The 25,374-nt window shown below is 32.3% G+C and overlaps 1 pseudogene; it reads left to right on the forward strand.

Annotated features, from left to right (window-relative positions):
• The first annotated feature begins 8,984 nt into the window (after positions 1-8,984).
• On the forward strand, positions 8,985-9,455 carry LOC149995989 (large ribosomal subunit protein eL21 pseudogene; annotated as a pseudogene).
• The last annotated feature ends 15,919 nt before the right edge of the window (positions 9,456-25,374 follow it).

A 25,374-nucleotide genomic window follows, 5' to 3' on the forward strand; every position in this document is an offset into this window, starting at 1 on the left:
ATGGCATAAAATAAGAGTTAAACTTGATTCTTTACATGTAGATACCTAGTTTTCCCCACATGATTAGTTCAAGAGACTGTTCTTTCCCCATTGAACAGTTTTGGCATTTTATAGACAATTTTTAGTTTAAAATCAAAGCACACAAATAATACATATCTAGTGAAGATACAGAAGCTAGTACTACAATTATAATAGTAAATAAAAAGGAGTAGCAAGGATATTTTTGTAATTTCATAATGTGTGTAATCTGAAATTTGCTGCAACACAACAAATTAAAGAAAAACTATTATTGTGTAAAATATCTTAAGAGATAATAAAGTTAACAACATTAAGGAATATTTTATAGGGAATTTGAGTAGCTGTTTCTTTTCAAGAGTAAAATTTTTTCAATGCAATTAGTTACTTGAAACCAGAATTAAATGTCCAACAAAAAATTTTTAATGGTTTTAAAAGATTCTGAGTTTGCAATTGTCTACTATAAAATGAGCTTGGATTCTTACACAAATACAGGTTTCTAGTTGGAGTCATGGTAAATTATTACTTCAATAACAGGAATTTTATTAGAAATTTATAAAAAATATAGTAAATTAATAGTTTACAAAAGATGTTAAATTATAACCAATTACTTACAGAATATAAGATGTATCTAATAGCATAAAAGTTTAATTACTTTGAAATTTTATACATTTTGAATATATTTCTTTAGTTTTAGGTGAGTCATGTGATTTGAGAAACAATACAGTTATTAATTTGTGTTTTTTTGTATCAATCGATTTTTTAAATTTATGAAGAAACATGTTTTTGGACTAAAAACATCAAACTAATGACATGTTTTAAGCTTTTACATATGTCAAAAATTATTCAATCTGATATATAAAACAATCTGTTTTTATCTTGATGGCACGTGTTCCAGTTATATTAAGTCCAGTATCCCGTTTATTGTGATTTTAAAACAAGTGACTGATATTTGGTATTTTTTTCATTGCTTTTTTACAGGTAGTCAGTCTGTCTGGAGTGCCTGGGAGTATCCCCCATCATCCAACATGGCGTCAGGGTTAGGTTCTTACAATGAACATGTGGAAAGCTAAAAATATCAATGGATAGGACTTGATCAAATGAAAAGATAAAATAATTGGATAGGAACCCCCCCACACATCAATTTTGGTACCAGATTAGGGGTCGGACCAGGGAAAGGTAGGCATATAAAACATAGAAGTCAAAACGGGCATGGGGGGTGGTGCTGGACCAAATAGGCCTGTCTCTCTAGCCTGGGGAAATAAGGGATTGGTTGGGAGGTGGACCCACATGAAGTATGAGAAAGTTTGGGTAGTTTATTGGTCATTTTGAGAAAGCACCTTGCCCACCTTACTCCTTAGCTTATATAATCACAGGGGAATAGCAGCTCATGCTCTGGATTGTGGTGCTTTCTGCTTTTGACCTGCATTTGCACAATGTGTTTGCCTGTTCCATGGGCTATGTGGCCTTAATAGCCACACAGATGATGGCCTCCAGGAGGGAGTCTCTCTCACTCTCTTGTCCACCTGGTATTCATTAGCCAGTGCATGCACATGCTCTCCTGGAGGTGTGTGACCTTGTGGCCCTAGCAGCCTCATGGGAAGGAACCTGAAATAAACAGCAGTTAGGAACATGCTATGCTACCAGGATGGGGACTATGTCTATTTGGCAGCTAGCTGTGGTTCCAAAGGACTGTATATTTTTGGAGCAGGAACTCTGGACACAATTTCTTGTCTTGGTCTTGACGAGGAGATGGGATTTGAGACAAGAGTCTGCCATTCTCCCAGATCACACAGCATCTGAATAAAACCTCTTTCTTTTTACACTAGCATCTACCTCACAAGTTTGGCTTTTGTTGAGGCAGGCAGCTGAACCTCTTTTTGTTATTGCTGTTGTTTTGGTAACAGCTTTATTCCATGACATGAAACATCTTGGATATTTTTGCCTGCTTTCTGAAGTGACATCAGTGAAAAGTGTCATGGAACAGCTTTTGGCATGTTAATGTAAATACTGTTACAGAACGAGGTCCCCAAAATTCCCCAGAGCCTGCTGTTTGGGAATGGGGAAAGGGCACAGCTTTTGCATATCTATGGCTGATAGCTAATGCTTAGTTAGGCAAATGGCTTTTGTTCTTCTAAGGCCTCAAGGAGATGGGAGGGGTTTTGACCATAGAATGGTGACAAAAGAGCTTAAAGAGCCTTCACAAGGTTCTGCGAATGGTCAGAACTGGTTACCATGCTCACTGCATCATGGACCATGGTTGAGGATTTTAAAATAAAGCAGCAGCCATTAGCAGGGAGGGAGAACCATGTGGTTGTGAAAGGGCGCGGAGCCACTCAGTCTGAAAGAAGGAAAGGGAGGCCATGCGGCACGGGCTAGTAAGAAAGCTGGCCTGCTGCTGCTATAATTGTGTTGATTTTGGCAGACTCCAAAGCCTGAAATTGTGAACTTTTGAATTTGGGACATATGGAGAAGACTCTTGGGATTTGTGCCTTTACTGGACTTCATCATGATTCAGTGCAACATGGCAAATGTTTCCCTGGACTGTTATACGGAGGCTGATGACATCGTACCCCAGGTCCTGAAGGAGGGCGCTGACAGATAAGGGATGGGGAACTTCTGGGCATCGTTTTGGCTTATAGCTTTTTAGGGAGCAAGGGAAGTGCAGGGTCCCATGGGAGAACAGGGCTCTGAGCTGAAGTGCTCACTGCCCTTGCCAAGTTGGAACATTGTAAATAAAGACCTATTTTCCTCAACATTAATTGTTGAGTCCTACACCAAAGCACTGCATGAAAGAACCCCCTTTTGCTTGGTAACAATACTATAAACTATTTTCTGTTTATAAGACTATTGAAATGGAAGGAAAAAATAAATGTTTTTTTATTATTTGCCGATGCTCAATAATTGAGTTATAGAAGCATTTAATGATTTACGTACTGTTGATCCAATTTTTTTTAAGTTCTTCTTGAAACACAGGAGTTCTTGCTAAATATTCAATAATCAAGGAGTCTTTGTGATTTATATTTTCTTAATTAATATAAGATAAAATTATAATGTGCTAAATTTAAAACTTCAAGGAAAGAACCTTTTAATAGGCTATTTAGTGGGAAATAATGAAAATTTATGTTGAAATGGAACTTTTATCATATTAGTTAATAGTAATTTTTACTTAGTTTGTGGCATAAATCCATATTCAGGTTTTAATTTTACTAGACAGCGTTATTTAAATTGAGGCCTAAAACCTAAAGTAAAAATGGGAAGACTTGATATTGAAAAATAGAGAATCATTATTTAACTTATAAAATACTTACTTAAATTCAATGTTTATAAAATTAAGACTACACAAGTGATAGTGAATTCACTAATTAAAAAAAGACTTTGCTTGGGGTGATGAGCAATGCAGTATACAGATGATGTTTTATTGAGTTTTACACTTGAAACCTGTATTGTTTTGTGAACGAATGTTGCTCCAATAGATTCAATTAAAAAACATCATTTTGAAACAGTTATGCATCTTCTCCAAAGTCAAACCAATTCTTTCAAATAAATGGAACACTCTTATATGGATACAAATATTAAAGGAAAATGTTTTTGTTAACTGATTCAATAATTGAACTATTTTTAAGTGTTAGGAAAACTTGTGCATGTAAATCTGGTTTTTCAACTTTAATTTTTTAAAACCTAAATACAGAAAAGCATTTGTGATTAAAACATTAGCATATGAATTTGAACAATGGTAAGAGTATAAAATGCACAATAAATTTTGAAGACTTATTATGAATAAATGAATGTGGTCTCATTGCTTTTTTTGCAGTTAAAAAGTATTTTACTGTAGATCAAATGTTGCAATAATATTTTTGATCTATTGGCTAAAATACATTTTTTAATTTAACACCACCTGTTTCTTTCTACTTTTATTGTAAGTACTAGACATCTTAAAATGACATATATGACTCACATATTTCTACTGGATCTCAATTATCTAAACTCTGTTGCCATCTAAAACTGCTCAGTCTCTAATATCTTGTTTTTCACATTCTACCATAAGAATATATGCTCAATTGTAATCCATCACCTATTTACTCTGGTTCATCACTGTTATAAGACATTCTTGAGCACTTGAATTAAATACTACCCAAACTGTCACAGACACAGCATGGGTCTCCATTATCCTTAATCAGTATGCACATGGAATGGTTTGTGCATAACATTTTACTCTCAAAATCCAAAACTTATACACTCCGTTTTCCTTCTCTTCCCTTCCTTTCCCTTCCCTTCCCCTCCCTCCTCTTTTCTTCCCTCCTCTTTCCTCTCCTCCATCCCTCTCGCTTCCTTCCTTCCTGCTCTTTTTCCCTCTCCTGTCTCCTATTCTGTAATCTCTTCTCACTTCATCTCCTACATTACACCTTCTGATTATCTTGCCCCCCAAAATCTTCAATGTCATTTGAGCCTATATGCACACCTGCAATACATGTTATACAAAAATCATAATCTAGCTGACAACTTTGTTCTTACAACATATCTTGGGAAATCCAATACTTTTTTCTCTGCAGTGACTACTTTGCACTATTTCTTTTTTGTTGTTGTTTATGTATAAAACACCCTATATCATCACTTGCAAATTACACATCTTTATTTTCACACATATACAAAAGACTTCACCAGATTTTTAACCATTTTTTCCCTTAACCAATAATAAAATCATATCATTTTTTTTCCATCCAAGTTCAAAGGTACATGCTTCACTTTGGCTTTAGATCTCACATTCTTCTCCCTATTCAATAAGGTCACTACTTGGGTTATTTCCTGAGTTTCGGGAATCACAAACCCCTTTTCCTTCTTACTTGAAAGACCTTTTGACAAATATCACTTCTCTTTTCACAACTGTTAGACCTCAACACACTATAAATTTAATTATTTTTAATGTTTTATTGTTTATGCTATTAAAGTTGTCCCATTTTCCCCCCTTCATACCCTTCTGTCCAGCCTGCTCCCCACTTTCATAGTCAATCCCCACACTGTTGTCCATGTCCATGGGTCCTTCATGTATGTTCTTTGACTAATCCCTTCACCTTCTTTCAGCCAGCCCACACCTCTCTCCTCTCCTGTGACAGCTGTCAGTCTAGTCCATGATTCCATGTTTCTCTGGTTCTATTTTGCTCATTAGTTTATTTTGTTCATTAAGTGTCATCGTTACTATCTTCTTAAGTCACCACTCTCCTTCCTACAATAAATTGATGGGCACATTTCTATTATCCTAAATAACTCCCCTTCTTTGATTCTTTAATATCACATTCTATTGTTTCTTTTCTTATCTCTCATGACAATTAAAAATGTTTTTTTTTTGTCTTGTCTTCCTCTGTACAACTCTAAATATCAGACTATTTGTAGCTTAGACCTGAAAACACTTTTTCAACTCTGTCTCCCTAAAAGGTATTATTATATTCCTGTTTTTTATATCACCTCCATTTTGGAAATTCTGATTTTTTTCCCTCCAGTTTAAGCACTTGATTTGAGTTCAGATTTAAATTTATACACATAAACGCACTTTCAAGCAATGAAATTCAATGTTTGGTACTAATTTGCGAGTTACTAAGTCCAGAAACCTAAAAGCCTGTTGATTCTACCTGCAAAATATAGCTCGAATATTTGTATTTACCTGAAAATTAATGGCTCCCATCCAAATGCAAGCCTTCATCACTTCTTGACTAGATTACTGTTATATTTCCTTATTGAAAGTATTCAATTTATCACTTGTCCCTATTCTAGTCCTTTCTCAAACTAGCTGCTGGACTGAACTTAAAGAAACAAATAAAAAGACAAACATATATCTTCAGCAAATTCCTTTTAGACTTTGGTAAGAAAATAAAACTAAAGAAAACGAACATGCCCAAAAGGCCCAGTATAAAAAAAAATTCAAAGAACCCCCCCAAAAAAAACTTATTTCAGCATAATTCACTTCATGACTTGTCCAATATATTGAAAAAATAACTATAATTTTTTATTTAATATTTTGACACTATTCCCCCCAAATATGTTGAATTTATTCCCTGGATCTTATCTAATTATTGTATATTAAAGGACTAGAAAAATGTAATATTTTAAGGATGTTTCTAACAATAATAATTGACAAAAAATGGTGCTATGAATAACGATGACATGTGAAACGTCATTACTGAAGCAGCAAAACTAAATATATTTTGTGGTATGCCTTGTGCTTTATCTGTAAATACAGTTGCAAAAAATGTTATTTTAATCAAATTACTTTTCAGTTAGTATTTCCCCAAGTGTAAATGTCAAAATATTTAGAGTTTACAAAAGGAACTAAAATATATAAACAAAATTTAGAATAAAAAGCCATATAAAAATGAAAACAAGAATCTGAATTTGAGAAGTATTAGTGTTTTTTTATGCAGTGTCATGTAAATGCAAATATATCTTCCAATGTTACAATATACAAAGTTAACTAAATGTTAGTGATTTTTTGTTGGATGTCATTTAAGAGAATCTACTTCAACATTTTTGTTCTTCAATAACTCATAAGTAATCTCAGATAGTTTTAGCATAGATGATTGTTTACTATTCCTCTTTGTTTAAGACAAATTGCTATATCATATTTCATTTTCAGAATGCAAATGATAAGGTTCAGAACATATAATGGATACTCAATAAGTATTTTCCAAATAATGTACTGATCATTCATGATGCCTTCAAGTTACTACCAATGATGTGTTGCCCCCCAACCCCCCAAAAAAGGCATGGTCTCTCACTTTTGCAAGTCTTCCATAGTATATGATATCTGCAATCTTAATTATAGGGCATAATTTACTAGTTACTATCAATAAGTTATTAATGACAAAACAGCAAGGATACAATAACAGTTATAGATACTCTACCATGTTATGTAGTACTTTATGCCTTCTAATACTATATGTCTTCATCTATAATAATTTTACTGAGTAGCAGGGATAGATCTAAGTGTCAAAGGGCAGAGTAATTCAGTAAATATATTCTTCATAAAAATTCCATAGTAAAATAATATATTGACATATTTGAAGCAAAACATTTTATATAATCGCATTTTAAAGGTTTATGGAAAAAAATGAAGAAAACAAAAGGAGTTCTACCCAAAAAGGAAAAAAATTTTAGATGTTCTTGGTGTTATTTTGCATTAGGAGGAAGTTTGATATAAAAGACTTTTAAGATCCATTCTAAATATACCATTATAATATATATTATATATCATGTGTATTAAATTATATATGAAGTGTCCATAAAGTATCCAGTCATGTACTATGAAAAATAGATACATTTATTGAAGACAAGATACAAGTAACATTGCTCATAGGACACTGAAGACTCAGTCCCCTTTAAAGTAGGCACCTTGGGACCTCACACAGTTCTCCCAATCGCCAACAGCTGCCCCATCATATTTTTCAGAATCTCATCAATAGTATGAAATCTCTTCCCTTTCAAAGGTGATTTTAGTTTTGGGAAAAGGCAGAAGTCACAGGGTGCTAAATCTAGGCTCTAGGGGGCCTGAGTCACCTGGGTGATTTGATATTTCCCCAAAAAACTCTGCACGAGATGTGATGCATGAGCAGGCACATTGTCACCATTTGCCCATAGCTGCAGCCTTCTGAATCATCTGAGTAGTTTTCGCAGAGGAATGTTCAGGCTTAATGCAAAATTGGATACAGTTTCATTGCTCTACTCACTCAGTAATTTTGAATGTGACAGCCACAGTGTACACATGCTCACTCAATGGTGTCTATTTCCCCCACCAACCAGTATAGTGAAGTTATCAGTGTTTACACCTGCACATTCCAGTCCACTCTCCTTGACTGGAGGTTACATCAATGCCGTGCAAACAGTTTTTGATATTTTAACAATGATTGGACTTTTTTGAACAGACTTCATATACTATTATATAATGTCATAGGTGTTTTTCAACAATAAATAGGAAGATATGTTAGCATATATAAAAAGAAACTGAGTTTTATAATAATTAAGTAAAATTTCATTGAAATCATATTAAAAAAATAAAACATGCTTCAAATTATATTTATTTAAAATCATAACATCTTATCTTTATCCATTATTTATTTTAATATTTTAGTGACAAATAGCTTATAATAGATTACTTGGACAGACTCCTTTGTAAAAACTCTTTAATAGCAAAAATGAATTTTAATTCAAATCACTCTTCTGCTTTCTTGGCAAACCTGCACTAAAGTGCACATTATATAATACAACTCTCTGCTATTCCAATTCAGTAGCAAATTACAGCACCAAATTTTTTTCACTGCAACATTTTTTTTCTGTACTATCTGTTTATTTCCAATGACATAATTTCTGTACAGTACTGAAAAATACTAATATGTCATAATTTGGGGGCAGATTTCATCTTCACTGAGTTTTATTTTACACTATTTTCAAAATATTTATTTCTCATCATATTTAAGAAAATTTAATTATGTAATAAAAATATTGCATGAAATTATTGGCATAGAAAACATGTACATAATAGCACAGATTATGATAATAACAGAAAAAGTTCTTGGTACCTTTTCATACTACATTTCTCTTACAGACAGGTTATAGAAATCTACTCTTCCACGTGTCTACTTCAATATCCTACATTTTATATGATCTGCTTTGCTTGAGGGGTGGTAAATTTTATCTCTGTTCACTGGGTAAAATTTTCTTGAAAATTTACATGATCACTTACGTCTTGGGTCTGTGTCATGGAACTCAGAGATAGCTATTGATATCCATTTAAAATTCAAAGCAATGTACATATCTAATAACAACTACAAAGTGAAGAATTAAAATCTAGATTTTTAAAATATGGCTAATAAATTAAAGGAACAGGAAGAGAAAGCTTTTAAGGCCTACCTTTTAATGTGAGATTCTGGTAGACCAGATAGCTTTTTTTTTTCCTGGCTGGAACCACCGTCTTCCAGTAATTCACCAAAATGGCTAATACAAAGTGAAGGAGAAGAGGCACCCACTACATGTTCTCTAGGTCTTTTAGAAAACATGGAGTTGTTTTCTTGGCCACATACATGCAAATCTTCAAGAAAGGTGATGTTACAGACATCAAGGAATGCCCCACAAATATTCTCATGGCAAAACTGGAAGAGTCTACAGTGTCACCCAGCTTGTGGAGGGCATTGTTTTTTAAAAAACAATATAAGGGCAAGATTCTTGCCAAGAAAACTAATGTAGATATAGAACATATTAATCACTCTAAGAGCCAAGATAGCTTTCTGAAATGTGTGAAGGAAAACGATCAGGAAAATAAGGAAGCCAAAGAGAATGGTACCGGGGTTCAACTGAAGCGTCAGCCTGCTCCACCCAGAGAATCACACTCTATGAGAACCAACAGAAAGGAGCCTGAGCTGCTGGAACGCATGTCCTATGAATCCATGGCATAAGTGTGTGTGTGGGGGGGAAAGTCCTGTACTGATAAATAATAAGTAAATACAGCAGATAACTTACAAGAAATTGAAAGGATAGCTTTTATTGTGAGATACAAAAGATACTTTTAGAATGAAAGTGTAAATGTTGGATTTTTCTCTCTGTAGGGAGATACATTGGAGAAGCAATCTTCATGAAAGAACAAAATAAGGAAATAACGTCAACCTAAAATAATTTTAATTTAAATGTAAATATCAACAGTTATCAGCTATATGACAAAAACTAAAAGCACAAAATATAAAAATCAATATAAAATAAAAACTTATTGGAAGACACTTAAATAGAAAAAAAAGAATAAAATATATTATGCAGATAAATTTTGAAAGTAATTACATAAGAACAAAAAAGAAGAAGGAAGGGATGGAGGAGGGGGAATGAAGAGGAGGAAAGTGGAGGAAAACATTTATTGGAAATAAAAATTATTATTTCTACAATGATAAATTCTAGCCCTATTGAAGGACTAGAATGTAAAGCTAAATTGATTTCTCAGAGGATGGAACAAATTGACAGGTATTTGAAAGAAAACACAACATAGATAATAGAAAAACTGAAGGAGGGACAGTATTCAAATAGATATTAAAAAAAGAACTGAAAACAAATACAAAAACAAATGATGGTATGGGTAGGAAGGATATTAACATAGAGAAAGAGAAAATAAAGCTAAAGAAAATATAAGGTGAAGGTAGGCACAGACTCACACAACTTATGTGAATTATCATTTGGAGAAAAAAAAACAAAAACAAAAACACCAAAGAGAATCTACAAGGGGGATAGAATCCATCTAGCATCTGCCCATTGATGAGAATTCTTCCATACAAGAGAAGACAACTGAAAAATGTTTGTAGTGCACAGACAAAATTATTTTTAACTTAGACATTATTATTCTGACAAATTATGTGAGTAAATCAAGGACAATTTCATGTATGAATTAACTAGAAAAGGTTAAATCCATCTTTCCTGAGTGACTTTGGATATGTACTGTTGGAAAAAAGTTGGTAAAAATCAAGGAAGAATGGGAATTAAAAAACGCTATGAATGGACTTGAAATAGGAGCATTATAAAATGTGCACTGAAGTTACCAAGCAAGTATTCTCTTTTGAGAAAAACTTTCTGGAGAGTATGTATACAAATTATTATTATTTGACAGAAAAAGAAAGAGAATGCACAGAAAAAGTATCAATTGTTTTATAGCCTATGTGATTAAAATATAAAATTGATTAAAATGTTACATGGATATTATTAATAGAGAATAGAAGATATTTCATTAGGCTTTGGCACTGGCTGTGTTCTCATAAATAGCACATGAATCATATATTTATACTGCTAGACAAATATGACATCATCAATACAGTCTAAAGACCTTTATTTTTATTTCAACATTTAGGATCCACCAGTATAGATAGTATAAATAAATACTTGAATAAGATTACAGTGTAAAATAAGTGAAACGAGTCAGACAAAGAAATGCAAATATCATGTATGTGGAAAATAAAAAAAGAAAGAAAATAAATAAATCAGAAACAAACTCATAGATGCAGAGAACAAATTGATGTTTGTCAGTGGAAGAAAGGCTGGGGAACTGGGTCAAAAAGGTGAATCTATTAAGAAGTACAAATTGCCAGTTATAAAAACAGCCATGGGGATATAAAGTACAGCAAAGAGAATATAGTCAATATTATTGTACTATAATAACTATGTATAGTGTCATAAGTATTAGATTTATAACTTCACAAGTTATATAACTGTCTAATCACCATGTTGTACACTTGAGACTAATATGATATTGCATCTGAACTGTAATTAAAAAATATAAAGAAAAGAGAGAAAAATAAGATTATAATGCAAAATGTAAATTAAATCAATAGATGACAGGTTTGGGGGTCTGGGACTGGGGAAAGCCATGTGCACTGAAAGGGAAGGCCATTAATATTCTCCTTTCATGTAATTAATAAATAAGTTTAAATGTCGATAGAACTGCAAATAGTGGCTAAAAACATTTTAAGATTGAATGCATTCAGTAGGATAGATTTTTTAAATGCTATTTGTTTTAAAATATCGAAACTTGTGGGGAAGGAACAAAGCGAGAATAGCATAAGAACACTGAATACTCATTGAATACTCATATTTCTTGGGGAGTAATAGACATGATGTAAAGTTGATAGATAATACATTGAAACATAAATACAATTTAAAGTTGTATCAGGCCTGACTGCTCAAAGTAACAACCTGGTAAAATACACCTTACTTTATTCTCCTTGTGTTTGTTGTATGTTACAGAATCATTCTTGTCCAGAATTATAGTAGGAATTTAAAACAAAATTACATATATCAACATACTCTGATTTTAAATTTAAACTATATATCTGTCTTATTACACAAAATTCTCAATTTTTTAAAGTGTTTATTGCTCTGCTTTTTGGGGATGAGCTATGAGTGATCTTTCCTATTAGGCACTAAAAACATATCTTTATTTCTGGCTAACTTAATGAACAAAGGAAACTGCAGTTGAGGGTCTATATATTTCACACTTCTGAAATAAAGAGCTTGATCCATACTTACCATGAACTTGGAAGTTTACCAAAAATATTTAGTTAACCTTCTGGTTTTCATGTTCAACTAGTGCTTATTTTATGAAGAGGAAATATTACCATGTCCTTTTTTTCAGAGTCACCATCTGTTTCTCCTCTCTCCCAAATGCCACCTGTTCTTCTGCCAGGAACAGACACTTCCATCCTTCTCTGAGGCATTTTCTCACCAAGCAATCCTGAAACTCCCTTTCCTATGACATTTCCTCTCATGCCATTGTCATGTATATGCTTTCAACTTGGAGTCTAGGAACGGAAGGGATCAGTTGGAAAGAGCACCACTCTACACTGGCTTAAAGAAAACAATGGATGAGAGTAATTTTGAAATTGATATGATTATTCTTCAGGGTCAAAATATTCTCCATAGTTAAAGTGGAAGGAAGAGAAGAAGGCTTTAGGAGTATAGGATATAACAACTATACTTCAGACTACCCTAAGGATTCAGAGAGAAAATTGCTAAGCAGCAAATATACCTGGGTTTAGCCATGAGAATCTAAAAATTAAGGGGGTCTAGTGCTAAGGGATTAATTAAAATGATGGTAGGTATTTAAAATAAAATAAGGTGCAGACTAACAACGGAGTGTTTTGATTATTGTACTGATAACATATAGTTGATCTGGAAGATAATTTTTAAAACCCCTGTAAATTTAAGCGTAAGTAATATACAAGATAGCAGAGAGAATACAAAAGGCATAAAATTAGATCTAAAGTAATTTTGCTCACTGATTTCACTACAACCATAATACACACACACACACACACACACAATTTTTAATTTTTTTGTGACTGATTATTTTTTAGGTTTGAGCAAATTACACCATGATGCGGTTTTGACAGAATAAGGATGATTACAATTTCAAATACAGAAATATGAAACATGGAGCTGTAAAATCACATCCTATAACTGTATGTAACTCCCATTTTACATTCAGCTCAAACAAAATGGCTTATTTATGATTTTAAAATCTACTGAAAGCATGACTATCAAATCTGAGGAAAAGATACACCACACTTACACACACCAACTCTGAATGGATAGTTATAAAAGTGACATTAGAGATGTATTACTGCCACATTTGGTTATATATTCCCTGTATTTTCCAATAGGTTACAGTTGAAATAACTTTATTGACAAATGATACTATATTTGAAATATTATACATATCTAGTTAAGTAATTTTTAGCAAACTCTTCACTGTTGCTTTTTAAAGGCAGACAGAAAAATCACATTTCTTTTTAATTTTCTGCATTTACATACACAAAAAAAATTTCACTAAGAGTTACCTTAATGTATTTTTGACATAGGATGCTCCAGGGGCAGCCTGTTTATGCTTTCACTTTCTAAAGGGGCATCGCTAAGTATCTGAAAAGATCAACTGGAATGTCTGGGATATGCAATTTGGCAGATGTGTTTTCTTGCACTGGATAATTATGTTGTTTGACAAATCACAGTGAATGAATGCTATTTATTTGAAAGTTAAAGGTCATGATAGAATAGGAATGTAAATATAAAAAATAATAAGTAGCTGCCACACATATGTTCACTCACATACATACACCAGATTAACCTAACCTGTACCAAGAAGGAGATGTCTTCATTTTAGAACTTTCTTTTACTTGTGAGAATTATAATAAAGCCAGTTTGAATGCCTCAGAACCAATAACATGCTGGAGAATTTTTAAAACTTACTCTTCAAAACTTTAAGATGTATATGATTATTATTTTTTTTCTATTTTAAACATAGCACATAATTTCCATATGATAATAAAATATACAATAGTTTATATCATGCATTCCATTTTGTTATTTATCTTTCATAAAATACTTTTTTCTAAATGCTTGCATCCTTAGCCAAATTATGGTTGCAACTTATGAATAAATATATGAGATACTTCTAACATAAATGCTGGTCAATATTTAACATTAAAGAGTAAGATAAAAATGAAATAATGAAAATACTCATTTGACTCCACTTATTTTTCAATAATGTCAGCCATTTCTTTTTTAAATTCATTAATAGTTTCCAAAAGCTGAAAGAATATTTTCTCAATTTTTAGTGTTATTCACATTGCAACAGCTACAAATATGACACCTTGATTTAGTACAATTGGACTCTTAATAAACCTCTGCCCTACAGAACTGTGAAATAATAAATTTAGTGGCTTAAGCTACTAAATTTGGTAGAGCAGCAATGGAAAAGAATTTCAGTTGTGGAGAATTTTAGCCTCAATAATATTTAAATGTTCTGAAGTAATAAGTGCAATTTTATAAGCAATGTTTAAATATTTTACAGTGTATTTACTCACCATTCATGCTTTTGTCTCACTTCTCACTTCTGTTTCCATTTTCTTATTGATAAACTTTCTAATATTTTTTTTTCATGATGTTTGTTGATTATAAGCTATCTGATAAAATGTACACTTTCCCTCAGACTCCAATTTTGATGATTTTCCTTTGGCAATTTGAAGCTATTATTTTGTTGTCTGCCTATATCTATTTTATGATTACCAATCTATTGTCAATGTAAGAATTGTTTACTTTTAGGTCATCTATATTTTCTCTCTAAAAGCTTTAAAAATTATCTTTGATGGTTTGCAATTTCAATAGATAAACCTATGTTTGTATTTAATGTTATGTTACTTGTTTTTCATTTCACTGCACTTTCAGGAAAATTACTCATGATTATAATACAGGAAAAAGCTCAGCTACTCTCTACTTAAGTATAAAATGTATATCATTCCCTGTATTCTTCTCTTTAAAATGTGTTTTGGATGTTGAAGTTATATTGAAGTCCCTCAGATTCATTCTCCCTATAACATATGATACTTTCATATTTTTATCTTATTGTTCACTGTGTACAGTCAACCTTTCAGTTGTTCTTTGAGAGTTTAATACATTTTAAGTGGTGGTAGTGTTCACTCACGGTATTTTAAATTACTATTTATTTATACAACCTGCTTTTGTTTTACCTTAGCCTAACTATATTTTATCATGCTTTTGTTCTTTACAGGATTAAGAACCCTATTTTTAGGATTTTGTTTTGTTTTTTTGAGGAAATTTTATACTGTTTTCCCCAGTGGCTGCACCAGTCTGCATTCCCGCCAACAGTGCAGTAGGGTTCCCGTTTCTCCACATCCTCACCAGCACTTGTTTGTTGATTTGTTGATGATGGTCACTCTGATTGGTGTAAAATGGTATCTCATTGTGGTTTTTATTTGCATCTCTCTGATGGCTAGTGATGTTGAACATCCTTTCATATGTCTATGGGCCCTCTGTATGTCCTCCTTGGAGAAGTGTCTGTTTAGGTCGTTTGCCCAATATTTAATTGGATTGTTTATCTTCCTGGTGTTGACTTGTATAGCTGGTTCCCTTTTCATTGTGATTATGGTTTCTTTAGTGGTGCAGAAGCTTTTTAATTTGATGTAGTACAATTTGGTTATATTTTTCCTTTATTTCCCTTGCCCCAGGAGATATAGTGGTGAAAATATTGCTACATGGGATATATGAAATTTTCCTGCCTATGTTTTTCTCTAGGACTTTTATGGTGTCATGACTTATTTTAAGTCTTTTATCATTTTGAGCTTATTCTGGTGTATGGTGTATCTTCCTTTTGACCCAGCAATTCTGCTGCTGGGAATATATCCTAAGAATCCAGAATCACCAATTCAACAGAACTCATAGACCCCTATGTTCATAGCAGCAGTATTTACAATAGCCAAGTGCTGGAAATGGGCTAAATACCCATCAGTAAATGAGTGGATCAAAATACTGGTACATTTACAAAATGGAATACTATGCAGCAGAAAGAAAGAAAGAACTCCTACTTTTTGTGACAGCATGGATGGAACCAGAGAATATTATACTAAGTGAAATAAACCAGTTGGTGAAAGAAAAATACCATATGATCTCACCAATAAGAGAAATCTAATGAACAAAATAAACTAACAAACAGAATAGAACTACAGGTATGGAAACATTGAACAGACTGACAGTAACCAGAGGAAAGGGCATTGTGGGGAATGGCAGAAAGAATAAGACGGTTTATAAGTCTTTGGCAGTGATGTAAGTGAGATCATATTGACATTTGTGTCAATAATTTAGTTATGTATTTATTTTAAATAAAACCAATTGTTACACACACACACAGAACTGCTATTATCTGAGATTCCTAAACATATCTTAATTTTCAAGTTGCTTTATATTTTTTTTTGTTTCAATTAAAGTTAATACTTACCTGAATACATGGTTTCTGAGAGTATTGAGCACATGTTTTGGCTACACTATGAAGTAGTGTGGTTAGATGATTGCATTAGAGTTCTTTACATAAACAAAAGATGATAGATAGATATAGAAATAGACAGATATACAGATAGATGGTAGATAGACATATTTTGAGGAATTGGCTCATGTGATTATGGAGCTGAGAAATCCCATGATCTGCTGTTTATAAACTGATACCATGAGAAGCTGGTATTATAATCCATTCCAAGCTTAAAGACTTGTGAACCAGGGGAACTGATTGTGTAAATCCTATTTCAAGGGCAGAAGACAAAATGAGATGTACAAGTCCACTCAGTGAGACAGAAAAAAAGGGGGGGGGCAATTCCTTATTCCTTCACATTTGTTCTACTCAGGCTCTAAACAGATTGATGGTGCTCACCCATTATGAAGAGGACAATCTATTGACTCCACTGATACAAATACTAATTTCATGCAGAAACACCTTTACAGACATCCCCAGAAATGTTTAACCTGAGCATTCTGTATCTAGTCAAGTTGATGTAAATTTTTTTTATCATAGTGATTAGGTGATTCATTGTTTCCTTCTTAAGAAGACTGTTCATCCTATAGGTCAAAGACTTCAGAGTGTATTTCACTAACCCCAGACAGAATTAATGTTTTAGGTAAGAAATAAATATCTCACTTGACCATTATTATTCTAAGTCTCCCTAACTTGTATCTAAATAATGCATATATCTACATTAACACTGAAATATCAATTATATTCACATTTTATTCATTTTAATTACGAACTTTCAGTAGTTACTTGATGAGTTATATTGGGGAAATTTATAAAATAAGAGTTGGGACAATAAGAGGCCTTGATGGGAATACAATGTTTGAATTTAGAATGAGAAATAGATTTTACTGTTTCAGAGATAAACCATAAAATCTATGAGACTATTGAAATGAACATATAAAGATAAGCCATACATACTTTCACTGATGATGCTATGAATGATGACAGCCATACATCCAAAGATAAAAGAAAAGAGGAACAAGAAGATTATAAGAAAGAAAGAAAGAAAGAAAGAAAGAAAGAAAGAAAGAAAGAAAGAAAAAAGAAATCATGAAACAGAAAGGAAGTGTCATAGGAATTTTGTTATATGATAAAGTGTGATAGATATTTTCCTAGAGGTACAAGGGTGGAATCACCAAATGGAATACATTTCAAATAAGAAGATTATTTTTATTTGTATTAGGGAAAATATCTGGATAATGCAGAGATGGAATACAAGACAACCTTTCAAATATTGGCCTTGATATATATGCTTCTGAGACTGAGAAAATTACAGTGTATTCAGGGAAAAGAATCATTAGTTATAAAGACAAAGAAGTAAAAGTAGTATTCTTGGAAATATGAAATAATGACCAAAATGCTAATTGGGGATTTTAAGTTCATAGATATCACCATTGCAAACATCACTTACCCTACTTTTTATCTAATAAGAGGTATTCAAAATATGCATTACTGTTTGCTAGAAACCAAATTTTACGATATATTAACTGCCTTTTACTTGTAGTGTTTCTACTTTTCTGTTTATTTGTTTTTGTCTTTATCCTCCTCTCCATAACATCCTCCTCTTCCTCCATCCTCCTTCTCCTTCCCCTTCTCTTATTTTTTTTTTTTTTTTTGGCAGGGGGGGTATTATTTTTGTTATTCTTTTTACCTGAAATTGCAACTTACTCTTTCTCATTAATATGATTTAAATTATGTTATGTCTACATCTTTAAGTTTCTGATGGTAAAAGGATACATAAACTTCACTTACTGAAATGATTTAACTTTATAAATAAATAGTAAAAATAAGTGGAAGCAGCATGCCATAGTGAAACAACATAAGCTTTAGAGTCATATTTCAGGACACTGTATAATTGGCCTGTTAACCTAACATTGCAACTCTCAGTGGATACTGTTTGTAAAGAGAAGATGCTCTGCAGCCTGATGGATGACTGGTAATAATAAATGTATAGCATATGTAACATTATGCCTATACTTAATAGATAGGTCTTGAATAAAAATAACCTTACCCTTTAATAGCACATATGTGTATGTACTAATTCCAAAAATATTACTAAACAACAAAGCAAAAATTATTTTAAAATACAACTAAGCAGTGAGCTGGTTTATGAAGCATGCTTTTCTTGTAAAGAGCTGAAAATTTCTTCTTAAAATCAAATTTTAAGAAAATAAATAATTTTAGCCTTTCAGTATGTTTACTGCATACTCAATAAAAGTCTCAACAAGGTATACATTTGTGGTTAATTGGAACTAGATTCTAAATTACTCAATAGCTTTAATCTAATTAAAGCCAATTATGCTGACCATGTACTGTAAAGTAATGCTCAGGGCTTTCCAATTTTATTATCATACACATTTGGGACATTGAGAGATTACTTAACAGAGCTACATATCATCTTTTGATTCATTTAGTAAAATTCCTCTATGCAAGTAAATACAAAATAGACGAATGGCCAGAAAAGTATATACTATAATGTATCAGTGACTTCTAAAACAAGAAGACCAGGAAAACGCGTGTCCATTGCTCCTGAACTTCACCACCAACAATGGGCAACACCGCTGCATCAACAGGTTCTTCCTCAGGAACTTGCGGTCCAGCAAGCTGCGGATCCGCACCTGGGAAAACCCTCCACATTTTCATGAAAATGCTTTCCTGTTCCATTTGTTCCAAGAGGCGTTCCAATTTCAGAGATGCCAAATGTAGGAAAGATGGATACAGCCCTGAAATATCTAACTAGTTTATTAAAAGAAGCCTACCCAGAAGTTAGAAAGAACACACTCTTCAATTATGCAATTGTTTTTACGGATATTAATAGACCTAGCTATTGAGTAAAGGAGACTGGCAGCACCGTATTCAGGAGAATGGAGACCAATGAGTCAATGACCCTGAAGTCACCGACGTTTCAGGTAGGAGATTATCTGGATGTAGCAATCACCCCTCTGAATCAAATACACTCTCCTTCAGGGCTCATGAGGCCATATTAAATTTTATTGACTATTTCTTGAGCTTATTTTTCATTCATTTATTTTTAAAAAATTACACTTTTCCCTCCCATTATTGCCATTAAGTCTTAAATTCTAAACAAATTGTAATGCATTTATTTAGGAGTTAGGTTTGTCTGTGCTATAGTATGAATATTAATAGAAAGTCCATGTTTCAATACAGTGTACAGATGGTGTGGTAGAATTGTGTGCCTGAAATCTGTATCATTTTGTTGACCAATGTCACGCCAATAGATTCAATAAAAAGGGGAAAAAATGAAATGTGTCTTTAGGGCTAAACAAACAAAACATTCCATGTTTTAAGTCCTTCTGTGAAATATGAAGTGATCTTAGCATCCTATGTAAAAGTCTTATTAAATATACATGTGCAACCAAAAAAGAAAGAAAAACAGGAAGTACATTTCATAAGTGAGAAAAGCTGTGCATCTTCTTCAAGTACTAAAAATTGACAGGGGGAGATAAACATCAGGCAAAATGCCCAACATTTTACACTTTTTATTTAGACTGCAAACCAGGTGCATTCACAAGGTGTGAGTAAAATGTTTTTACTGGGACTCCATGCCACCATGACACTTAATAATTAAATTGATGACAACAAAACTGTGTCAGAAAAAGAAAAGAAACAGAACAAATATCTTTTGCTCAAATCCCAGTCCCATTAAATCTTTCAGACAGCTCTTCCTTTGTGGCAAATTTATAAATCCCGTGTTCCCCTTAAAACAGTAGGTGTCCCTTATATGAGCTATAAATCTTGCATAATGAGGACTTTTTTCAAATTTTCTACAACAAGCAAAATTTCCAAAAACACATAAGCCGTAAGGAAAACAAAAATCTCAGAACAGCTATCCACGGGGGCTAAATTATGTAATTTATACAGTGAAATAATTTGACTAAAACATCCTTGCTTCATGGTGTGTGTGTGTGTGTGTGTGTGTGTGTGTGTGTGTTTGTAGAAGGTAGTACTTTGAAATTTCATCCATTTTTGAAAATAATGTATATAGGGTGTTTTTTACAAGTCATTTACTCATTTATTTATGGTAGTATGGAGAATTCTGAGTGTAAACTCTGAACAGTATAAAATCACTACTCAACAAAGCTAAAATAACCACTCTTTAAACTGCAATTTTATATAGAGCTGTACTGTAAACTCCAGACAGTTTCTATGACAAGTAGCAGATACCTCACAATTACTGTATCAGTACCTGCTTACAATTTTCCTTCCATCTTATGTTGTTATAGCCATTGTTTGTGGGATTTTATTTTCCCACAAATGTGTGATACTGAGATTTAAAAAAAAACAAAACAAAACTTTCTCCCAAGTTACTGTTTAAAAATTAATCAATATCTGCATCAAATTTCAATATTTGAATGAATAAAGCATTAATTTCTTTTCTTCCTTATTCATTCAAATAGCTGCTATAAAACTGTAGGTATTTAAAAAATTCATTGTACTTACAGAAAAAGAGTCTGGTGTAGCCGATAGATATTAGACAATAAAATAAATATAAACTAAGATATATACTGGGTAGTGAGTACACTGAAGAGAGAGTTTCTTTTTGTTCTAAGGCTACATTAAAAAATATATAATTGAGCTAGAAACATAAAACGGAGAGATATGAGGCTATTCCAAGTATGTATATGCAAATTATGAAGCAAAAGGGAAACTAATGCAAAGTCTTTGTGTGAAGCACGGGTGGAGAAGAGGCACCAGTACATATTGGGGTAAGAGGATGAAAAGTATTCACATTATATAGGAGAACATAGGCCATGTACAGTATATTGTCCTTTATGCAAAGATGAATGAGAACAAAATGAAGGAATTTGAGTAAGAAAATCACATAATTAGTTTTGCTTTTTAACAATTATTTTTGCTCCACTGGTAGCATGCTTTATAGAAGGGACAAAGTTCATGCTGAGAACCACTGGTGGGCTATAACAGATTGCCATGCAAGAAAAATGTAAAAGACTGGTTATACTTAGGAAACAAAATAAACAGCTTGATTGCTGGTTAGATACACTAAATAAAAGAGATGGACATGCAAATGTTGACTCATAATTTATAGACACAGAAATTGCATAGATTGTATTACAGAAAGATAATTAAAGAATTATTTAAAGAAGAGCTATAACAAAACTAGCAAAATGGGTTGCAAGGTTTAATTGAGAAATGATGCTATGCTAAAAAGACATTTAAGCTAAACAGTATCAAGTACCTCCCCCTTATCCACATGGGATACATTCAAGTGTATACCTGATTTTGTAGATAGTACTGAAAACTATATATGCTATGTGTTCCCTATACATACATATGTATGACAAAGTTTAATTTATAAATTAGACACAGTAAGAGATTAATATCAATAACTAATAACAAAATAGAATAATTATAATAATTCAGTAAAATAAAAGTCATATAAATGTGGTCTATTCTCTCTCAAAATATCTCATTGTACTAGACTCATCCTTCTTCACAATTTTAGAGGTAGAATCATTCTTACCACAGTTCTTAGCAACCTCAGCATACACATTTTTTTTTCTTTCAAGTTAAGACCTTTCTTTCATCTTTTAACCTAAAGAAAGCACTTTAGGGCTCGTCTTTGGCATATTCCAATTGCCAGCATCACTGCTCTTACTCTTTGGGGCCATTATTAAGTAAAATAATGATGACTTATTTCAGTGAGTTTATATATTGGTTGATTCAATTAATATATAAACAATACCAAACATGCTTTATTTTTCAGATCTCTCCTTGAGTAAGAGGAAGGAGGAAAATTTGATGCTATAAATGAACATCTGAAGATGATCAAAATTGTTAAGATATCTTAAATATTTATCATTCTGAAAAAGAACAATAACAAAAAGAATTGACATAGTAAAGCTTTCCTTACATTAAAAAAATATAAACTTAAAATGCAAAGTTACTAAAAGATCTTTAAAAATTATAATGTATGCAAATGGCTTAGAATGACAGAATTAGAAGCAGATGCAATAGCAATTAACAAACCTTAAGTTTTAGTAGATTCTAGGCCGTTTATTTTAGTTTCAAAAGTATTATGTTTATTTTTTATATATGGGATCTGATACTAATAATTTTATTATTTAATTCAATACTAGACAGACTGGCTTTTCTAGAGTTGAAGAATATTCATTAAAATGTAACTGAGAATGACAAAAACACAAAAAATATTCTTAAAGACCAAAAATATGCTCAAGTACTACTTTCTTATTTAAAAACTTTCTGTTATTATTTCAATATGCTTTATATAAATATCAGCATTTAAAATGATAAAAACACCGCTTTATTATATGAGTACAACATAGTTGACAAATATAGACAACATAATTAGTAACTTTACAGATTCCACTGTGAAATACACTTTTTCAGCATATTTTATATGAACATTCACTTACCACCATGAATTTACTACTTCAAGAAAACTACAATTTTATATGTTTGGTTCTGTGTACCAATTCTTAAAATCTTTTCAAATTTTAGCCCCCACTGGGTAGTTCAGTTGCTAAGAAGTTTATCCCAATACACCAAGGTTGTAGGTTAATTCCCGGTTAGGGCACATATAAAAATCAACCAGTGAATGTACACATAGAACAGCAAATTAATATCTCTTTGTCTCTAAAGTTAAAAAAGAAAAACTTTTCAAATTTTGTTTAAAATTAGGCTTTTCAAGCAGTTTCTTCTACTCTTTGCCTGACTTGAAAAAATAAATATATATTGGTTTGTTTCTCATCTGGTAAGTTAGCAACGATTGCCGTTTAATCAACTGATACACACACACACACACACACATACACACAATATATACATGTAAATATATACTTTTTTTTAGATAGAAATCTGTCAATGGCTTGAAAATGTTTCAAAGGGCCAGTATTTTTCAAAGCAAGAAGTTAACCTTTTTTTCTGTGGAAATATACGAATCTGCTTTATTTGCCTTTCAGAATAGGAATTATTTTAAAGTTAAGATATGACTATTTGGAGATGGAGAAATGTGTACCTATCATTTTGTCTGGAAAATATTTTATACTTACAAAGCAGAAGAAATTCATACACTCTTATTAAACAAGTTACTACTTGAGATTTTAGATTTATTACATTATATGCTGTTCTCTATAATACTCACCTAATCTTATTGTGCTTCTAGTCAATCACTAAAGTTTAAAGTTTGCTATCACCATGTTGTTGTGAAGCAAAACTTTCCCCGTATTACTGACTGGGTCAATTTGAATGTATTTCTGTTAAGATTTCTGAAACTCTTGATATTTTGAGATGTCAAAGGGCTCCAGTCTTCAATGAGTCTACAGTGAGATATTACTTCATACACACTAGGATAGCTATAGTCAAAAATAGATAATAACAAAAGTTGACAAGGATGTAAAGAAACCGAAATCTTCATATGTTAATTGAAGAAAAACAGTGTGGACACTTTAAAAAACAGTCCAGGTGTTGCTTGGATGATTAAACAAAGTTATCATAACGTATAACAATTCCACTCTTATGCATGTACCTAGAATAACTGAAAATTATGCCCACAAAAATTTGTACATTACTGTTCATAACACCCTATTCATAATAGCCAAATATAGAAACAACTTAAATTTTCATCAACTGATGAATCAAATATGTTATATCCAGTGATTCCACTGCTGGGATTATACCGTAAGAATCCTGAAACAGCACTTCAGAAGAACCTATGCACACATATGTTCATAGCAGTGCTATTTACAATAGTCAAGTGCTGGAAACAGACTAAGTGCTCATCAGTAAATGAGTACTGTAGATCAAAAAACTGGGGTACATTTACACAATGGAATACTATGCAGCAGAAAGAAAGAAGGAACTTCCACTTTTCGTGACTGCATGGATGGGACTATAGACTATTATACTAAGTGAAATAAGCCAGGCAACGAAAGATAAACACCATGGACATGGGCAACAGGGTGGAGATTAACTGTGGGAGCTGGGGATGGGCTGGGCAATGAGAGCAATGGGGGAAAACTGGGACAACTGTAATAGAATAACAATAAAAAATAGTTGGCAATAGAAAGGAATGCTACGACACGGATGAACAAAAGCTTTCTGTAGAGTGCAAGCATCTAATCACTAAGGTCCGTACATTGTATAGCTCCGTTAAGTGGACTGTTGGGGGTTGGCAGAGTTATAGACGCAGAAATGAGATTAGTGATTGTCCATGACTGGTACAGTAGCGGAATTAGAGGGTAAGAGATAAAGGATACAGGTTTTTTGGTGGGGAAGAGGATAGCAAAAATGTTCCAAAATTGATTGTGTGGTAGATGCAATTCTGAGAATACACTAAAAGCCATTTACTTTTATACTATAAATGGATGAATTGTATAGTATGTTGATTATATCTCAATACAGTTGTTAAAAAATACTTGAGTCAATACAAAAGTAATCCTTTCTATTCCACCTGTGTTCTCATTCAAACAGATATTTAGTTTCACATTTGTTACACAAATAAAATTGTTCTCAAGTTTTACAAAAAAAAATTTCAGTTTTAGAAAATTCTATAAATTTCCCTCCCTTTTGACACAAAATTTATTTGAATTATATAACACTACAATTGCTACATTTAACAAATTCTTATGATTTATTAATTTTCAAAACTATTAAAAGACTGATAACAGGAATTTAAGGACAATGGTTATACATGTGACATTAGAAGGACAACTTTATTTTTCTTTAAAGCAACATAGAATATCTGGCCCCTCCACATATACATATGTAGAAAGGCAAAGAGAAAACCAACACAAATAAATATCATAAGACAAATGAAGTATTATATCATATTAAAATATCTCTGAAATGTATATGAACAAATTCTCAACCTCAGAGCTGACAATGGCTAACAGTCCAATTAAACTACTATTTTGTGACACATTTTCCTGGTAATGGGTAACTCAATGCTAGGATTTCCCACGATAAAAAAGATAAACAAAAGGGACAAA

The sequence above is a fragment of the Furipterus horrens genome, unplaced genomic scaffold, assembly GCF_987537825.1.
Source record: "Furipterus horrens unplaced genomic scaffold, mFurHor1.1.pri manual_scaffold_12, whole genome shotgun sequence".
NCBI classification, from domain to species: domain Eukaryota; kingdom Metazoa; phylum Chordata; class Mammalia; order Chiroptera; family Furipteridae; genus Furipterus; species Furipterus horrens.